We start from the raw sequence: 18,631 nt of genomic DNA on the forward strand, positions 1-18,631 counted from the left end.
GAATTTGAAAGCACCTGTTTTAGTGTATTTCTTTTTTGTTTTGAGACCATTAATACAGCAAATCTTTTAGGAATGCCTCCTCTGTTTTTTAGGTCAAACATTCATTTAACTACCTAACTTAACTTCTTTAAAAATAAAAGAATACAGCACCTGAATAACTTTAGTCACATAAAGAAAAACAAAAATGTTGTTATCTTGACCCTGTAGTATCTAAAAATCTTTGTTTCTAGTTCAAACAGATAAATTAGTAGCTTATATTGCATGCCTAGGTTCTTACACTCATTTTGGAAACAATTGGTCAATTCTTCCCTCCTGCCCCTGCCTACTGAATGCTATTCCACTTAAACAAAACATCAACACCTAATCCTTTGAGTTCCTTTGACCAGGTGAAATACTTAAAAGAGGTTTCTTGGGGACAACAAGAAAGTGTGTCAGACAGATGCCTACTGTCATACCTCACTTTTTTGTTCTAAAAGAACAAAATCAATTCTGACAGATAGTAATTTTGAAGTTCTACAAGGAATCACTAATTCAAATTACTTTCAAAACTGTGAAATAGTAACTAAAAAATGATACACATATCACAGAATACAAAAATGTACTCAGGGCCAGGCACAGTGACTCACGCCTATAACCCAGCTGAGGAAGATCACTTGAACCCAGCATTGGAAGCTGCAATTCACTATGATTGTGCCACTGTACTCCACCCAGCGTGACAGAGCAAGAACTTGTCTCTAAAAGTAAAAATAAAATAAAAATGTATTCAGGTCGCCTCCTCTTTTTTTGCCATAATAATAAGACCATCAAATGTGACATACGGAATTAAAGCTCTACTAAATTGTAAGTATTTATCTCATAAAATTGCTTTCTAATAAAAATATGTACTATCTGAGGCCTACAATCCTGACAGATAAGATAAACAAAATGCCATTTTAAAAAGTTTACTTGTTGAAACTAATGAAAGTTTTGCACCAACACCCACAAAATGGGCATAAACATATGTTTCAGTTTCACAAAGGGTTAAGACGTATTCTAGTTTAAAAGCTTGAAAATCTGACTTGATTTTTTCTTTTCCTTTATATATTAACTGAATTATTCAGAATCATTTTATATACTTAAGATGTTTCACTCAATGAATTAGGCATAATTATTCTTGCTGTTACTAGGGATGGTCATATAAAGATTATGTTTTACCCAACTGTTCTTTTTACTTTCTCCTCCCGAACAATTTATTCAATGACAAAAGGGCAGCTGTGCAGAAAGCAGACCAAAAATACTCACTATGAAGCCATTAATGGCTATTACATTACTGTCCCTAACACTTTATTATCAAAAGATCTAGCTGACATTTGGCTGACAACCATGTACTACAAACATAATCTGAAAACCATCTTTAAGAAAAAATTTAAAAGCTTTGAATGGCTCTTAAAGGATCCTACACAGTCTTGGTAAACATCTCATCCAGTTAAACATAAGACCTAAAGATAGAATAGATACACTAGTTGTTGACAATTAGGGAGTTCCAGAAGCACCATACTATGGAAAGAAAGCCATGCATGGAGGCTGGTAAAAACAGGCAGGTCTAGCAGTAGGCAGATAACATTAGTAATACGAGGTTAAGAGGCAGGCAGTGAAGTCTAAGCAGATATACAGTCAGCCTTAGGAAAATGTCAGCGGGTATCAGAGACCCAATCAGAAAGATTTTTATTTATAACAAAAGTTTAGAGAGTCACTTAACAAGTGTTTATTGAAAGACTTATGAATTAATCACTGTTTTGAATACTGGGGATCTAGTTATTAATAAAATGATGAAGACTACTTTCTATACACAAGGGTCTATGCTAAACATTACGTGATTTACAAGTGTTTTGTTTTTTGGGTTCTTTTTATGGAATGAGCTATGAGAGAAAAAAAAGAAAAGGCAAAGCAAAATCAGAATCAGACTAGGACTGGGAAAAATACCATCAAAACACTGCAAGTATCTGTTCGAGGTCACTGTGGACAAGCTTAATGAAGTTAGTCTAAACGTACCTGAGAAACATTGCAAATATTTTTTAGGAAGTCTTTTCAACAGAACTGAGATCCTGGCCTTTCCTTAAGTCATTTTTTTTTTGTTTTGTTCTGTTCTTATATTTAAATTCAAAATCAGGATGGAAATTTTTAAAAGTCTGGTGGGGAATGTTTCTTTAAAACATAAAAGATTTTAGCTCCCTTATATCTGAGAAGCTTTCTGTGACCTCATCTTCCACTTCTGTAACCTGGCAAATCATTAGAAAAGACACTTTAATAATATCCCCCACAATCTGCAGGAGATACTTCAAGCTTCATATCTCAGCTTCACATTTCGTTACCTCTTTGACTTGACTTTAACTCCTTCAACCTTCCCCTTTCCCCACCTTCTCTCTATTACAACTATGTTGGCCTGCTTTCTATTTCTGAAACATGCAGGGAATTTCCCACTCCAGGGCTATTGTATTTGGATTCTCTCTGCTTAGACAGCTCTTCCCCTAAATATAGACGTCGCATCCTTGGGCCACTTTTTCAGGTACAAATGTTATTTTGCTGTTGATATTAGTTCAAGGGAAAGCTTAATGATGAACTATGCAGTAAACAAAGCTAGTAACTAAGGTGCAGGGAGCAACAAGCCAGAGTACAAATTATTGGAACAGTGATACCATGCATGGCCAAAATGTTCAGTTCCTGGAATCAAGCTACTGAAGATCCAATAATAAAGTTCTAAGTCATTCATAAAGAAAAAAATAAGTTTATACTTATACCAAGTACCAGAGATGAAACAATAAAGGCAAGACAATGTTGGCCTTCTAAGCTAATGGAGCTCAGGATACCCCAGTGTTTAAGAACAGGCTCTGTCCTAAAGTTCTAGGGTAATGATAAATCTAACTCCAAAAAGTAGTAATATGCAGGGGCAAGAAGACAAACGATCAGTAGAGATATGTTCAAAGCGATACTTTCGGAAAGAATAATATGATAGAAATGAAATAGAGAATTCGAATAGCTGTATGAAATGGCAGAAGGGCATAATAGTAAGAATATATGATGGGAAGTCAGAAGACCTGGTTCTAGTCACTGCTTTTTTAATTAATATTCTTTGATACTCTCAAAGTCTCTGGTTTGTCATCTTTAAAATAGAAATAAAAATAAGCTGACTAAAATGCTCAAATAAAAAACCTTGAGGGCCAGGCGTGTTGGCTCATACCTATAATCCCAACACTTTGGGAGGTCGAGGAGGGCAGATCACCTGAGGCCAGGAGTTCAAGACCAGCCTGGCCAACATGGGGAAACCCTGTCTCTACTAAAAATACAAAACTTAACCAGGTATGGTGGCACTTGCCTGCAATCCCAGCTATTTGGGAGGCTGAGACAGGACTTGAACCAGGGAGGCAGGGGTTACAGTGAGCCAAGAAGGGGCCTCTGCACTCCAGCCTGGGTGACAGTGTGATATCCGTCTAAAAATAAAATAAAATAAAAACTTGAGGATTCACTGCCTAATCTGCGAGGAGCCATACAAATGTTAGCTATTACTATCATTTATTAACAGACTACTGCACTAACTCAGTCATAAAATAGTAAACACTAGAACTAGCATGAAGGCCATGTGAAGGGCTAGGAGTGGGGCCAGAAGAAAAGTGCAATATATAAGACATTAGCGAGAAAGAAGCAGCAGGATTTGGCTACAACAAGGGGTATAATTTTTTTTTAATTTTTAAACTGTAAGTTTTAAACTTACAGTTTAAAATGTAAGTACACTGCATCGGAAGATAAAATGTTAAGGGAGAGAATGATAGAAAAATATGGCAGTACTAAATTGGGGAAGAATAAAGAATCTTGAAAAATATTAAGTATGAATACAACATCTAATAATGCCAGAATCATGTGAAGAGGATAAAAAATTCTTAAGTGGATACAGTTTCATTCAATCATGATTATATTTTCCAATATAAATGATAATGACAATTGTAGCTTTTAGATTTTACCAAATTTGTCTCTATTTATATTATGAAACAGGCAAGGACTGAAAACATATTAGCTGGCTACTTTTTTACTAGTAAGGGAACAGATATGTGAGGCTGTAGCGTACACGGAAAAGATATGGCTTCCTTCATATTATTGCCTTTTGAGTTCTAGAAAGGATACAGCCAACAAAGCAATACCAATAACACCGGATTTGTGGTCAGATCACCCTGGAAAGATTTGCTTCATGAAATGGTCATACTTTACTGGTCTACATCATTACACTATCATACTTGGTCAGGCAGTCAGTAATTTAAAATCTGAACTAGGACAGTGGCAAAGGAAATGGAAAATATATATATTATTGATATAAAAGACAGCAAGAAATATATCTAGATTATGAATATGAAATGACAAGAAGCTCTATCACTTACATATTACTAGTGGGAATCCAATCTAATTCTGTCATTTAAACAAGCAAAGAATTGGCTGGGTACTGTGGCTCACGCCTGAAATCCCGGCACTTTGGGAGGCCGAGGCAGGTGGATCACTTGAGCTCAGGAGTTGGAGACCAGCCCAGGCAACATGGCAAAACCCATCTCTACAAAAAAATGCAAAAATTAGCCAGGCATGGTGGTGTGTGCCTCTAGTCTCAGCTACTCATAGACCTAAGGCAGGAAGATCCCTAGAGCCTAAGAGGTGGAAGTTGCAGTGAGCTGAAATTGCACCACTGCACTCCAGCCTGGGCAACAAAACAAGACCCTGACTCAAAAAAAAAAAAAAAAAAAAAAGAGCAAAGAGTAGCTATGGACAGAAAAACATTCAGAAAACATTGGTTTTGTAAGGTCTAATCTATATCTGGACAGAGATAATTAGTAACAGTTTTGAGAACTGCCCAGTTAGTAATTCAGTAGGAAGACGCATACACAGCAAGTATTATGTTAAGCAATGAAAACATTGCAAACATTGTTCAATACCCTCCAAAAATGCAAACACCTCTCCTGTTACTTGGGTAACTGACAAATAAAAACAATATAATGGTTCCTAGAATTTTCTATGAACTCATTATCTGTTGTTCCTAATATCTGATTATGATACTTTACCTGGGCACATAAACATCAGTGTTTGGAAAATACTAGAAAACTATAAATGCAACAGAAAGCAAGAGCTGAAGCCATTTAATTCAGAATGTTCCTCTACGAGTGGTGACCACTCAAGCTTCTATAGTAGCATCAGTGAGAATTTACCATTAATAGGTTAAAGAAAGGTCTAGTTTTGCAATAAGGGGAAGTTGCTAAATGACTAAGACAAATGATGATGTTACATGATTGTGTTATAAGAATACCCACAAATCACCAAAAATGTAGCATTTATGTGATACAATTAGTACAGCCCCCCAAACATGTTACACTGGCTTAACTGCCCTTTGTTTCAGTGAGGAATTAACATTTGTTAGGCAACTACTATGTGCCAGGAACTATACTTAGAATCTACATTTGTATTTTATTAATGTTTGCTGTTTGTTCAGTTACAGTTTCTCAAATAGTGGTTTTGTTTGGTTTGGTTTGGTTTTCTCTTAAGCCCGAAAGGCACAGTATCGAACTTGCATACAAATTTGGTTCAATGGCTGGATTCATACAAGTAAATATAGTATTTGTTAAATGAATTAATAATACTTGAAGAAATGAATAAATGGCATTAAATGGTAGGACATGGAAGGGTATAGTATAGTACTGATTCTATTCTGAAAGCTCCACTTACAGAGAAGTACTCTGTTGACAAGTTCCTAGAGGGTATAGTTCCAACAGCAGAAATGCCTTGGAAACAGATTCATAAACTTTAGCACCAGAAGGAATCTTGGAGGATATCCTTTAGTCTAATTCTCTCATTCTAAAGAAGATGCCTAGAGAAACCATGTTATCTGCCTAAAGTTAACTTATCTAGTTACAGTAAGATGCAAGGCTCAACCCTGGGTCCTGTAATTTCCATTCCTGTAGTATAAACAGTTCCTTTTTGCTACTCCCTTGAGGGTTCACTGAAGCTTCTATGTGAAGAAACCATATTGACCAATAATGTTTACTATGGAATCACTACAACTATGAGTTTACATAAAATACTTGCGTTTACATCAAGATAGGGAAAGGATTTTTTTATTGCCTCATAATTGCAATAAAATTCTCAAGAAAAGTTGCTAGACACAGTCTCACATGATTTGCCAAAAGGTAGCCAAACTGGCCCTTCAACCATAAGCCCTTTATCATCCATCTTTAGGCTACATAAGATAAGGCTAAAGATTCATGTCGGGGATATGTTGAAGAAATTCCAAGTTACAGAGAACATCGTTTTCTCTCTTCCTCACCAAAGTATAAGGAAGTAGAATATCTCTCCTGTGTCCAAACTAATGAGGGGGTGGCGCAAGGTTTTACTTTCAGAAATTGAAGACCTAAAAGAAGATACTTCTGGCATCTCCATTCTGCAGAACTCAAGCACATCCCATCTCAGTATGTCCATCTCATAGAAGACAGGCCCATCTCAAGAGTGTCCACCTGTAGAGGATAAGTGAGGGAGTTCTGGGAAAATTGATGTGTCCTCTGGAGTACAGATGTATATATAAACACAGAAAAATGGTATCTGCCTCTCGCCTGGAAAAGTCTGTAGAAAATTAAAAATATAGATATGAGAGGGCAGTAATTCAGCAAGCAAGCTGCACTTTTGCTGTTTGACAAGTCACACATATGTTATTCTTCTCATGGTCCAAGTGGACAAAATGAGAGTAGCCTGAGAATATGCCATTTCACTGGAATTTTGCTAAGGAAAGTTGACTATAAGGGCAAAGGTACATTTGCTGAAAGAGGCTATGGATATATGAAGAGAGTAAATAGAGAACAGGAGCCAGTGGATTCCCAGGAGGCAGAGTAGAACTCTCATCACAGATGTAGCAAGGAAGCTGCCCTCAGGAGGCTTTACAAATAACCCAAGTATGTAAAGGCCAGCTAATGAAAGCAAGAGAGAACTACAAAGAACACTAAGTTTAAAAAAAAAATCGGCTCCTCTTCCTCAAATGTGTCCCCATTCCCCGTTTTGAAGACCCAGAAAAAGCAAAGTGAGTATGGAAGGAAGAATGAAAGAGCAAATTGAGGCAGAGTCAGTGAGCAAGGGATTCCCCCTTTCCGGCTGTAGCTCATTAAGTCTTCAGTCAGGATGGAGCTAGATGGAAAGAAAAGAACAGCAAATTGAGAGTTTTCGGTTTAGATTAGGCAATACTCTAATTCCTGAAAATGACACCATTCTGAAATGAGCTGAAAGTAATGAGATCTACCCATGAGGCTGAAAAGAAAAAAAAAAATAGATAAATCCTAGCTGAAGCATAAACCCAAAATTCCTACCAAATTCAACCCACTCAACAAACCAGTTATACAGTCTTCAGGAATCAGGTTTGAAAGAGCGACTTAATGATCTACAGAAATGCTCTTGCTTACAAAAATAAAAAGTGAACTGAAAAATGAAGGAAAACTGGATATACAATGGGATTCAATTTTAGGTATAGACAGGTGTCACTTAGCGACATTTCAGTCAATGACTGGCCGCACATACAACAGTGGTTTCTTAAGATTATAATGCCGTGTTTCTACCATATATTTTCTATGTTCAGATCTGTTTAGGTAAGCAAATGCTTACCATTGTGTTACAACTGCCTATTGTACAATGTTCAGTACAGTAACATGCTACACAGGTTTATAGCCTAGGAGCAATATGCTCCATCATATAGCCTAGGTGTATAGGCTATACCACCTAGGTTTGTGTAAGTACACTCTATTATGTTCACACAGCCACAAAATTGCCAAATGACACATTTTTCTGTGTCATTAAGAACATATCCTGGTTAAGCAAAACATGACTATAAGATTATACTAAAAATATGATAGGCAGATGGCCAGGCATGGTGGCTGAAGCCTGTAACCTCAGTACTTTGGTTGGCCAAGGCGGGTGGATAGCCTGAGATCAGGAGTTCAAGACCAGCTCTGGCCAACAAGGTAAAACCCTGTCTCTACTAAAAATACACAAGTTAGGCAGGTGTGGTGGTGCCCAGCTACTCAGGAGGCTGAGGCAAGAGAACTGCTTGAACCCAGGAGGTGGGGGTTGCAGTACACCAAGATTGCACCATATATTTTGAGTTGGAATCTTGCCCTGTCACCCAGGCTGGAGTGCAGTGGTGCAAAGATATATATATATACACACACGCGCACACACGCACACACACACACATATATATATATCTTTGTACATATGTGTGTGTGTGTGTATATATATATATATATCTCTACATATCCATGAGGCTGAAAAGAAAAAACATCAGACAAATAAATATATACATACATATATATATAATATGCAGAAATAAAATAACATTTTAAAAATATGTATGAGAGGTGAAATTGTTATAAATTTTCCAAAATGAATAAACAGTACTTTTTAGGGGGAGGTGAAAGGCAAACTCTCACTTTATCACCCAGACTTAAGTTCAATGGCTCCATCGCAGCTTACTGCAGCCTCAACCTCCCCTAGCTCAACCAATTCTCCTGCCTCAGCCTCCCAAATAGCTGGGATTACAGGTACGCACTAACATGTCTGGCTAATTTTTATATTTTTTTAACAGAGAGATGGTTTCACTATGTGGCCCAGGCTGGTCTCAAACTCCTGAGCTCAAGCGATCCACCTGCCTTGGCCTCTCAAAGTGCTAGGATTACAGGCATGAGCCACCATGCCCAGCTGCAAACATACTTCTACAATCAGAGAAAAATAGCTTACTTTTGCAAGTAGTCTTGTGAAAAAAATATAAAAATTTTCCTACAAAGTCTTTTCATCTTCCTTTCAGTATGACTAGCATTGTTCTAAATTTTGCTGCCAAAAGCAGCTGTATTAATAATATCAGATGATAAGAACTACAGTCCTTGAATTTCAGGGCCAGAAAGATAACTAGTCAATATAATATTTGCCCAAGGCTATCAAAAAGACAAGACAATAAAACAGTAGGCTACTGCTACAAAAATATAGATTACCAATTACCCTTCTACCTCCTTTCAGTGGTGTCATGGGGTACCTCAAAGCTTTAGCGACTTTTTTCCCAGTTACCAAAATATTTCCAGCCCCTAGCAAAACTAGCCATCTAAAACTTTCAAGTTTTTCTTTAGTCTGAAATATGCGAAAAGTTCATCAAACTGCGGTTCACCAAAGTCTTCAACACAATTGAAAGCTTCCAAGATCATCCTTCAATATAAAAATGTTCATTCAACACTGTTATAAATATCCTCTAATTTGGCTCATTGTCTAGCTTTCTTTTCCTTCCTAAACACTTCTACTGTGTGTTGAAAATCATCATCTGCCATCAGCAGGATAGGGTAGTTATTGCCTGGAACACGGAAGGGAATAATATCTAGCACTGCCGCTTCCAACTCTGTGACCAAGGACAAGTTGCTTAACTTCTCAATTTCCTCATTCATAAAGTGAGACTAATAATAGTACCAATATTATAGGATTATTGTGAGGATCACATGAAATAACATGTGTTTAGAGTTGGAAACAGTTTTGCTTCTGGCACATAGTGAGTACTTGATAAATGTATGAAAATGAACTATTTTTATTAGAAAACTCATCTATACCCTCAACCTAAAGCTTCACCTGCCCATCCCCTGAGGATATGGCTTCTGCTGAAGTGCTCTCAAGTAAGGCTATATTTTCTTCTACACCATATATAAGTCAGTGCCTGGAGATGAGTTTTTTTCTTACTCCCTAATGTAGTTTCCAACATCTCTCTTCTATATTTTCCTCCAAAGATCCCATATTCTTTGAAGCACATGTCATCAGACCTTACTACCCTTCAAAACCCTTTATTGCTGTACCCAGACACACTGCCTCATCCACTGATCTCAAGATCCACAGTCTTCTCCTCCCCCTAGTAGTCCTATCAGCATTCTTGGCAACTTCAAATCCCCATAGGTGCTACATTCAACACTATAATTCCACAGTTTCTTACCCTCCTTAAAACCATTCTCATTTCTGTTAAAAAAAAAAATACAGTCAGAAGAGAACTTTTTCATCTTCCTACTCTCACATCCAACAAATTACATGCATTGTTTGATTCCACTGTTTCTGCATCCTCGCCTAGCACTGTCATTAGCCTACTGTAATCAAGCACTCCACTAAAATAGCTCATATCAGAGTCATCAATAATTTAACTCCTACCAAAGCCAATGGTCAGTTTTTGCTCACACCTTACTTGACTTCTTGGCAACATTTAAAATCAACTTTTAGAACCACATACTCACTGCTTTTTCCTACCTCACTACTACTAACTGCTCTTCTCCAGCATCCTTGACTAGATCTTCTCCTCTTGGCCTCTAAATGTTAGAGTGTTCCAGAACTCTTTCCCCATAAAACTTCTCTAAATTTCTCCTCTTCATAGATGAATGCATTCAGTGTCATGGCTTCAACTATCTAAATGCTGTGGACTCTCAAAAGTTTATCTTCAGACCAGACATCTTCCCTGTGATCCAAACTCATATGTTAAGTAACTGGCTTGACATCTTTACTAGGATATCCAATATGCATAACAATTTCAACACAGACAATATAGAACTATTAATCCCACCTCCCAAAAAATCAATTTCACTTAAAAGCCCCAAGCCTAAGAATCTACTTGATCCTTCTCTTTTCATCACACCCTTTGCCAGCAAGTCCTAACAGCTCTAACTCCCCAAATATACTTTTCACCATTCATACTGTGAATTTTTTAGCCCAAGCCACCTTGATGTCATTCGTGGACCAGAATAACTGCTTTCTCACTCATCTCCTACCTTTTCAACTCTTATTATACAGCCTACCTTGTACCTAGCGATATGAGTTATCTTCCAGAAATGCACAATAAATCATGTCACATCTCTCCTTGAAGCTCTCTGAAGATTTCTCACTAAAAGTGAAGTGTAAAATTTCCACCCTGAACTAGAAGGCCCTTAATGATCTGCCTCCTGCCTACCTCTCTAATCTCACCTATCTTCGCCCTCTGTTCTATTTTCCATATCTAGCTATATGTCCTTCTTACCATTCCACTACATGCCAGTATATTTCTCAGCCCGTTTTTGCTTGCTTTCGCTGGGAATGCTGTTCTCTCACATCCTCTCATGGCTCACTTTCCAATATTCAGGTCTCAACTAAAATGACTCCTCCCAACCAAGGACAACTCCTATCAAGCATATTGTTTTTTCCTCTCTATGTATATATATCAATACCTGGATTTAAAAAGTATATATTTATTATCTCTATCCTCACCAATGGTTAGCTCCTCGGGAATGAAAGCTCTTGTCTTGCTCTCATCTGTATCCTCAATACCCAGAACTCCCTTCAAGGCACACCAATGTCAGTCAAATGGTTTTTGACAGACTGAATAAAGTCTCTGTAAGAATAATCAGAAGTAACTTATATTTTTCACCTCTGGTGTTGAACACCAGAGCTGATACGCCTGCTAGTGTATTAAGCTTCCTGACAGAGGACAAACAAGTAAAAGAGCCTATCTTGTTTTTGAATAATTCACAATGAATTGGAGGAGGAAGGAAAAAACCAACATAAGCCCTAGATACTAAAGATAACAAAGCAATCTATAAGTCAACTTACTCTAATATAATATAAATTATACTTACAAATACTGAGGGGCTATAGTGTTGAGAATATGGTAGAATTAGGGAAGACATCCTTAAAGAGAATAATTCTGTGAGGCATATATTATCAATATCCTTTTACAGATGAGGTAACAGAGGCTTAGGCAGATTAAATAATTTACCCAAGGTTAAAAACTAGGAAAGGAGTCAGGTTCAAGCAAGTCTTCTAATGTCAGAGCCCATTTTCCTCAGGAAATCATGTTTATGCCACTTCCTTATTACAAGAGCTGGCTACTCTGAAAGGTACATTTAACAGAAGTTAAAATTGGAAACAAACAAAAAAAAAATGGAGCTGTCAAGGACAGCTAGAAGTCTATGCAAGATTCAACAGCAAAACTCTACCAATAAAAAATGTTTAACATGCCTTGGGTCTTTGGCCTTTGAATGATAAAACAGATAATCAGTCTACTGGACACAACAGGCTGGTACCCACAAGACACTGAGGCTGATGAAATGAAAGCACATGAAAAAAAATAGGCAGTTAACAAAGGAGTTATAAATTGCAATCGAAATATTTTCAGAATTGGAATATCTTAGGAAACTTCTATAGAAGCTTTCTACCTCCCTAAAATCCAAGATGTCCACTCTAAATGGATGTTATTAACTAACTGTGTGAGAAAAGGATGTTGCGGATATGTGTGAGTATACACACATATACACGCTTGCATATGGGTACTCATGTCCTTGTTTGTGTGGATGAACACTTGTCAATAAATCTTTGCATTTAATATACGTGATAAAATAGGAATAAATTAATGGAGAGGGATTTTTAAAAATAGAATGAGCATGGAAATTAGAAAAGTATTAGAGAAGAGAAAGTAAATAAATAAACCAAGGGGGCTATGTCAAAAATTAGGAGATCACAAAGATTAGATGTCATGGGACTTATATTATTAAGAAGCATTTACATTACTACTTTGGAAATTAAGGCCAGGCATGGCATCTGTAATTAAGGCGTCTGAAATTAAGGCCTCACATCTGTAATCCTAGGACTTTGGGAGGATGAGGTGGGCAGATCACTTGAAGCCAGGAGTTTGAGACCAGCCTGGCCAACATGGTGAAACCCTATCTCTACCAAAAATAAAAATAAAAATAATTAGCTGGGTGTGGTGGTGCATGCTGCTAATCCCGGCTACTTGGGAGGCTAAGGAAGGAGACTCCCTTGCCTGAACCTGGGAGGCAGAGGAGTAAGCCAAGATTACACCACTGCACTCCAAACTGGATGACAGAGTAAGACTGTCAAAAAAAAAAAAAGGAAATTAAGACATTATTTTACTGTCTGAGAAAGTAGCTAATGTGATTACAGTGGCTGGAGGAGCAAACTAGTAGCTTGCACCCAATGTGTTCATACCTCATTTTTGGCATGTTTCATGGGAGAGCCATCAGGTCTTGTGTAGATATGCAGGGTTCTCCCAACTGGACTGAGTTCTTCAAGGGCAAAACCCAAATCTGAATTATCTTGCATTTCCCCAACAAACCGTGTTGAGTGCACTTGGTCTAGTGGGGCTCAGTGACTAATAAATTGAACTGAACCAAATTAAAACACAGTGAATGGATCCAAGCTAAAATGAATTAGAATGGTCAGAGATGGAAGTTACTTATTACCCTTAAAATTTTGTATCTTTAGATGTCAGAATACTTTAGTAACTTCTGCTGTGCCTACAATGAACTTGGAGCAATAGCTTTCTTTTTACATTTTTACTAACTACACTTTCCAAAAAGCCTGTAAGATACTCAGCAGAAGTATTATCCACTTTCCACACAAAAGGATCTGAGTCATAAAGAGGTGTGACATTATTTTTCACAGAGTTACTTTTACACCACTACCACCTCAAAGGGAGTTGGTGAAGCAGAAGGGATTTGAACTCAAAGTCCAACAGCATTACTTTCATCACCAAAGTTCATTTTAAAACATTCAATAGTAAAAAGAAAATTATGTAATGTGCAAATAAACATATTTGATAGTCCAAAAGAAAAGAAAACCATAAACCACAAAGATGACTGCTATTGCATCTTTTCTGTTTGTTTGTTTGAGACAGAGTCTCTGTCGCCCAGGCTGGAGTGCAGTGGTACAATCATCTGGGCTCACTACAACCTCCACTTCCTGGGTTCAAGCAATTCTCCTGTCTCAGCCTCCCAAGTAGCTGAGATTACAGGCACTCCCCACCATACCCAGCTAAGTTTTGTACTGTTAACAGAGATGGGGTTTCACTATGTTGGCCAGGCTGGTCTCAAACTCTTGACCTCAGGTAATCCACCCACCTTCACCTCCCAAAGTGCTAGGATTACAGCCACATCTTTTTCTTTTTAAAGGCAAACAGAGAACATGGTTCTCTTCACAAGGTACAGAAAACAATTCAAATATATAAGCATCTGTTGTGCAGTATTGATAGGGATGATTTTTGAAGAATATTCATTCTTAGTCTATTTCTACTATTGTGTTCATTATCTTAATAGCTTATATGTGGATGATTCTTCCTTGTCAAAGACAGCGAATAGGGCTTTCTTAGTCATCCTCAATAGTCCACTCAACTGTCTACCACAAATATTCTAGGTCCATCTGTCATCACAGTATTTCACTTCACAGTACATCAACTTTTGTGAAGGACTCAAAAGGTATTTGTTTTAACAATTCAATCAAGTTTGTTTTCTAAACAGGTTTATCTTAAAAAGTGAAGTTTGTTTTCAGGATCATTTCCGTTTCAGACCTCATTTGTTGATACCTTATCTCTCAGAACTTGTTTTTTAACACAAACAAAACTAGTCATCTAGTCAAAGGTTTCAGCAGCTATGATTGTGTCAACAATCAGGACCCAATTATTGTGTAAGGTCCTTAAAAAAAAAGTCACGAATAATTGTTAATTTTTTTTTCTTGTTTAACCCTGGTAATTAAAATTTTTATATGATATGACTTGTAACTACAAAGAGGAAAAGTAAAATTAATCAAATTAGTAACTTCTGCTAAATTAGCAAAGGCACTGTCACTTCAATCTTTAAAAATGACTTCAAATTAGACATGACACATGAAAATAATGAGATGTTCACTTATACTTTATATATAAAGTGTGTGTGTGTGTGTGTGTGTGTGTGTGCATGTGATCACTTATGGGGTCTTAATAAAAATTTTGTTGGTAAAAGTAGGGGTGTGCTCAGGTTAATGATATACTAAGCAATATATTTTTGAGGTTTAAGGATTAACATACCAGTGAGCTCGCCTTGTCCGCTAACCCACTGGAAATAAATAAGTATCCCGCATGTCAAAGATAAGCAGTAAAGGAATGAATTTCCATTAATATACATACCAACAGAGAACAAAGATTTATGAAATATTTTATTCGAACTGCTCTCAAAAGTATGATGTCAGTCTTGACTTTCACAACTCAACATAGTCATTAAAGATAAATCAAGATTTTTATTCTATCATATAAATACAATGCTGATAGCTTTGACTGGCAATATCAAGGACACATATTATCAAATATAAACGTACTATTATCATCCCTTTTCTTCATAATTAAAGACAGACATAATAAATTATAAAAAGGGGGCCCGAGTGAAGACTAGAAAGAATCTCTGTTAAATAAATAGATTTTTGCAAGTTAATCCCAACTAACATTTCAGGATTACTATGTGCCAGGCATTATTCTGAGTGCTTTGTGCCAATTAATTCTCATAACGATCGTATGATGTTAGTACTCTTATTACCTCCATTTCACGGATAAAGAAACCAACCAAGATGAAGGTAGGGTTTTATAAACAGGAGCTCACCAAAGAAAACCCTACCTTAAATTGATTTTAAAATAAATTATGGTTACTTATTACATATTACCTAGAAGAGAAAAAATAAGAGTTTCAGGTAGATGGAGAGAGAAAGAGGAAAACAGGAGATAGAAGAAGGAAAAAAAGAAGATGAGAGATCAAACTAAAAGAGAAAAAGGAATCTAAGATCTTACAAACATTTCTAAAGAACAGTCTAGCAATCTTAACAACCCTGTGAGATCAAGATTAACCCTATTTTATACATGAGTAAACTAAGGCTCATAAAAGTTAAGTGGCTATCCAAAATTCTGAACTCTAATATTTGGGACTCTAACATCCTTGGTTGGCTGGGCAAGGTGGCTCATGCTTACAATCCCAGCACTTTAGGAAGCTGAGGCAGGAAGATCTCTGGAGCTCAGGAGTTTCGGACCAACCTGGGCAACAGAGCAAAACACTAAGACCCTGTCAAAAAAAAAAAAAGAAAAAGAAAAAAACTCTAAAAAAGTAAATAAATAAAGTCCATGGTTTTTTCCCTAAGTCATGCTACAAAAGAAAATAAAATTAAGGAAGGGGTGGGATGAGGGGGAGAAACAAAATTAATAGGAATGTCAAGTTAAAAGGAGAATGGAGATCAATCAATTCGTAGCAGCTCCTTAATAGCTACTGGGATGAGACAGCATTGTTGCCATAAAGCCTTGATGTTTTTACTCTAGAATGCAGGGTTGCCACGATGATTGAACTAAGCAGCCACAATGGCAACTTTATTTCAAGAATCGATCCCCTTGATGCCTTCATACATTCTTCTTTTTCCCTTGGTTCCCATCCCATGTCAGTGACGCTGCTGTGAGAAATACAACGACCAACTCACTTAGATGTACCAGTCCTATACTGAGCAATTGCAGAGTGTGCACCAATGGCCTGGCCTAACCCACACAGTTCATGGGCTGTTTTCACCCAAAGTAAAATGTCAAGCTATCACTGTGCATATATTGCATGGCCAGAGCAGAAGCCAACAAAATCATTTTATATTAAGGCAAAGGTACGGATAGTTCAGCATTTTCCACTTCAAATGGCAATCAAGAGAACCGTAGAGGAGGATTTTAAACTTCAAGGTTTCTTCACAAACCTATATATTCTTTTTAACCAAAATGTTATAGGAGCAGCTTAAAAATCTTTGTCATTGCGCTCGCTTTGGCAGCACATTTACTAAAATTGGAACAATACAGAGAAGAGTAACGTGGCCACTGTCCAATGATGACATGCAAACTCGTAAAGTGTTCATATTTCTATGCACTACATGTCTGTAACAAAACATTTCTTGTATCCCATAAATATACCTACTATGTACCCATAAAAATTAAAAATTAGAAAAAGGAAAATCGTTGTCAACAACCAATATTAAGAAACAGATCAATTTATTTTTTTATTATGAACATTAATATATTTTATACCATATTGAGAAGATTCACTCAACGTCTTAGTAGATTTTATGTTTTGGTGGGTGTGTGTCAATCCCATACTACGATTTCAATGTGTCCCCAAATTTCATGTGTTAGAAACTTAATCCCCAAATTCATATGTCAATTGGGGTTAAGGCCTTTGGGAGGTAATTAGGATTAGATAAGGTCACAAAGGAGGGCCCCCATGATGAAACTCGGGGCTTCATAAGAAGACTTGAGCAGACACACATCCTCCCTTTCGCCATATGGTGTCCTTCACCACAGTAATACGCTGCAAGAAAGACCTCATCAGATGCATCAGATGTCAGCACCCAGAACAAGGAGCTAAATAAATTTATTTTCTGTGTAAGTCATCCCTGTTGGTATTCCGTTATAGCAACAGAAAATGGACTGAGACACGCACTGAAATCACAGGTTCTAGAGCCCATGTGATTTTAGTCTCAAAACATCCTAGGGCCTCCAGGTTGAATGGGGTAAAGTAGAAAGCTGGACAACTAGACTGGATGGCATGGAAGTGAAGTAAGGTCCAGAGATGACCCAGAACAGATCAGTGCCAGCCCATGTAGACAAGTGGAATAACTCTGGTGGCAGCTCCTAGTTCTGCACAGCCCACATGAGTTGAAGGAGACCCCAGTTGGGACAAAATGAGACAAGTTTCCCTTCCCACAGAGACGGGGCTTTCAATAATTTCACTTAGTCAAGTGGGTTTGGATTCAAGATACCAGGAAAGAGACCTAAATCAGGAAACCAAGACAGAAGCTAAGTCTGGACAAGTAAAATGGGAGGTTAAAGGGAAACCTATGATCCTAAAAGCACAGGAATAATTAAAAGTAAGTCTGGAGCAGCTAAAAAAATTCACATTAATGAGTTGGTGGAACAAAAACTATTGCTGTGATTTATTTGTGGCTTTATTTAGGACTGACCCAGAAACTCAAGAGGGTCTGAATTTGTCCACTTGGGACACGAAGAACTTCACCTGAAAAAAATTAAGCAAGACAGGAATTCAAAGAAAACCTGATGTCCTAGAACAAACACTTGTGAAAAATTATGATTAGGTTATACTAAGTTAATAAAAAATTTACAGCCAAAGCTAACTAAAGAAACCGTACACTCAAAAACAAAGACCAAGTCTGCTACAGAGGCAAAAGAAGATCCAATTCCTCTCATGTAACAAAATAGATAAGAATATGATCAACGACAGATGGAATCTATTGCCAATCTAAGGGCAAGTTAGCAAACTAAAATTCAAAAGCCTCATATTGTATTGCCTAAATTGACACTTGAAAATGTCACAGATGTCAGAGTTGGATTAAGGAACTTTAAATGGCAGGTCAAACAACCAGGAATGAAATCTGCAAACTCATGTTTAATTAGCAGTTGACAACCTCCACTTTAGGACAGGACAGATGAAGGCTAACAGACCAACAGGCTTCTCAAAGAGAAGTGTTTTGTGTTGAATTCAGGTGAAAGCAAGCAAAATAAACATCTTAGAAACTCACTGATTTTCAAGAAACATGAAATAGTTATGGACTTGTGTTTGATTTACCATCAATGGCTTGGAATAATGTGCTGGGAAAATATCTCCTTCATCCTAATACATTATGTCTTTACATAGATATAGGTAAAAAGTTAAAATTAAATATCAATATATCTTTTTCTGGAAAGCATCCTCAGTACCATAATGCTTAACCCTAAATTCTGGGTGAGCAGCGCTATTTACCCTCATCA

General features: G+C 37.1%; 1 protein-coding gene, 1 long non-coding RNA gene and 1 other non-coding gene across 16 annotated transcripts in view; 2 read left to right on the forward strand and 1 right to left on the reverse strand.

Annotated features, from left to right (window-relative positions):
• Positions 1-7,048, forward strand: part of LOC116530293 — a 29,908-nt gene extending 22,860 nt beyond the window's left edge. Inside the window, exon 4 of the long non-coding RNA XR_004259928.1 lies at positions 6,976-7,048. This is a non-coding gene — a long non-coding RNA (uncharacterized LOC116530293). The remainder of the gene's footprint in view (positions 1-6,975) is intronic.
• The window catches only part of KIF21A (kinesin family member 21A), a 153,017-nt gene that overhangs the window by 122,638 nt on the left and 11,748 nt on the right, over positions 1-18,631 (reverse strand). The gene's annotated exons all lie outside the window — the stretch shown is intronic.
• On the forward strand, positions 16,626-16,732 carry LOC116530435. The gene has a single exon (XR_004259996.1). It is a non-coding gene; the product is annotated as a U6 spliceosomal RNA (small nuclear RNA).

The sequence above is a fragment of the Sapajus apella genome, unplaced genomic scaffold, assembly GCF_009761245.1.
Source record: "Sapajus apella isolate SASKATOON/1434 unplaced genomic scaffold, GSC_monkey_1.0 scaffold66, whole genome shotgun sequence".
Taxonomy (NCBI): Eukaryota; Metazoa; Chordata; class Mammalia; order Primates; family Cebidae; genus Sapajus; species Sapajus apella.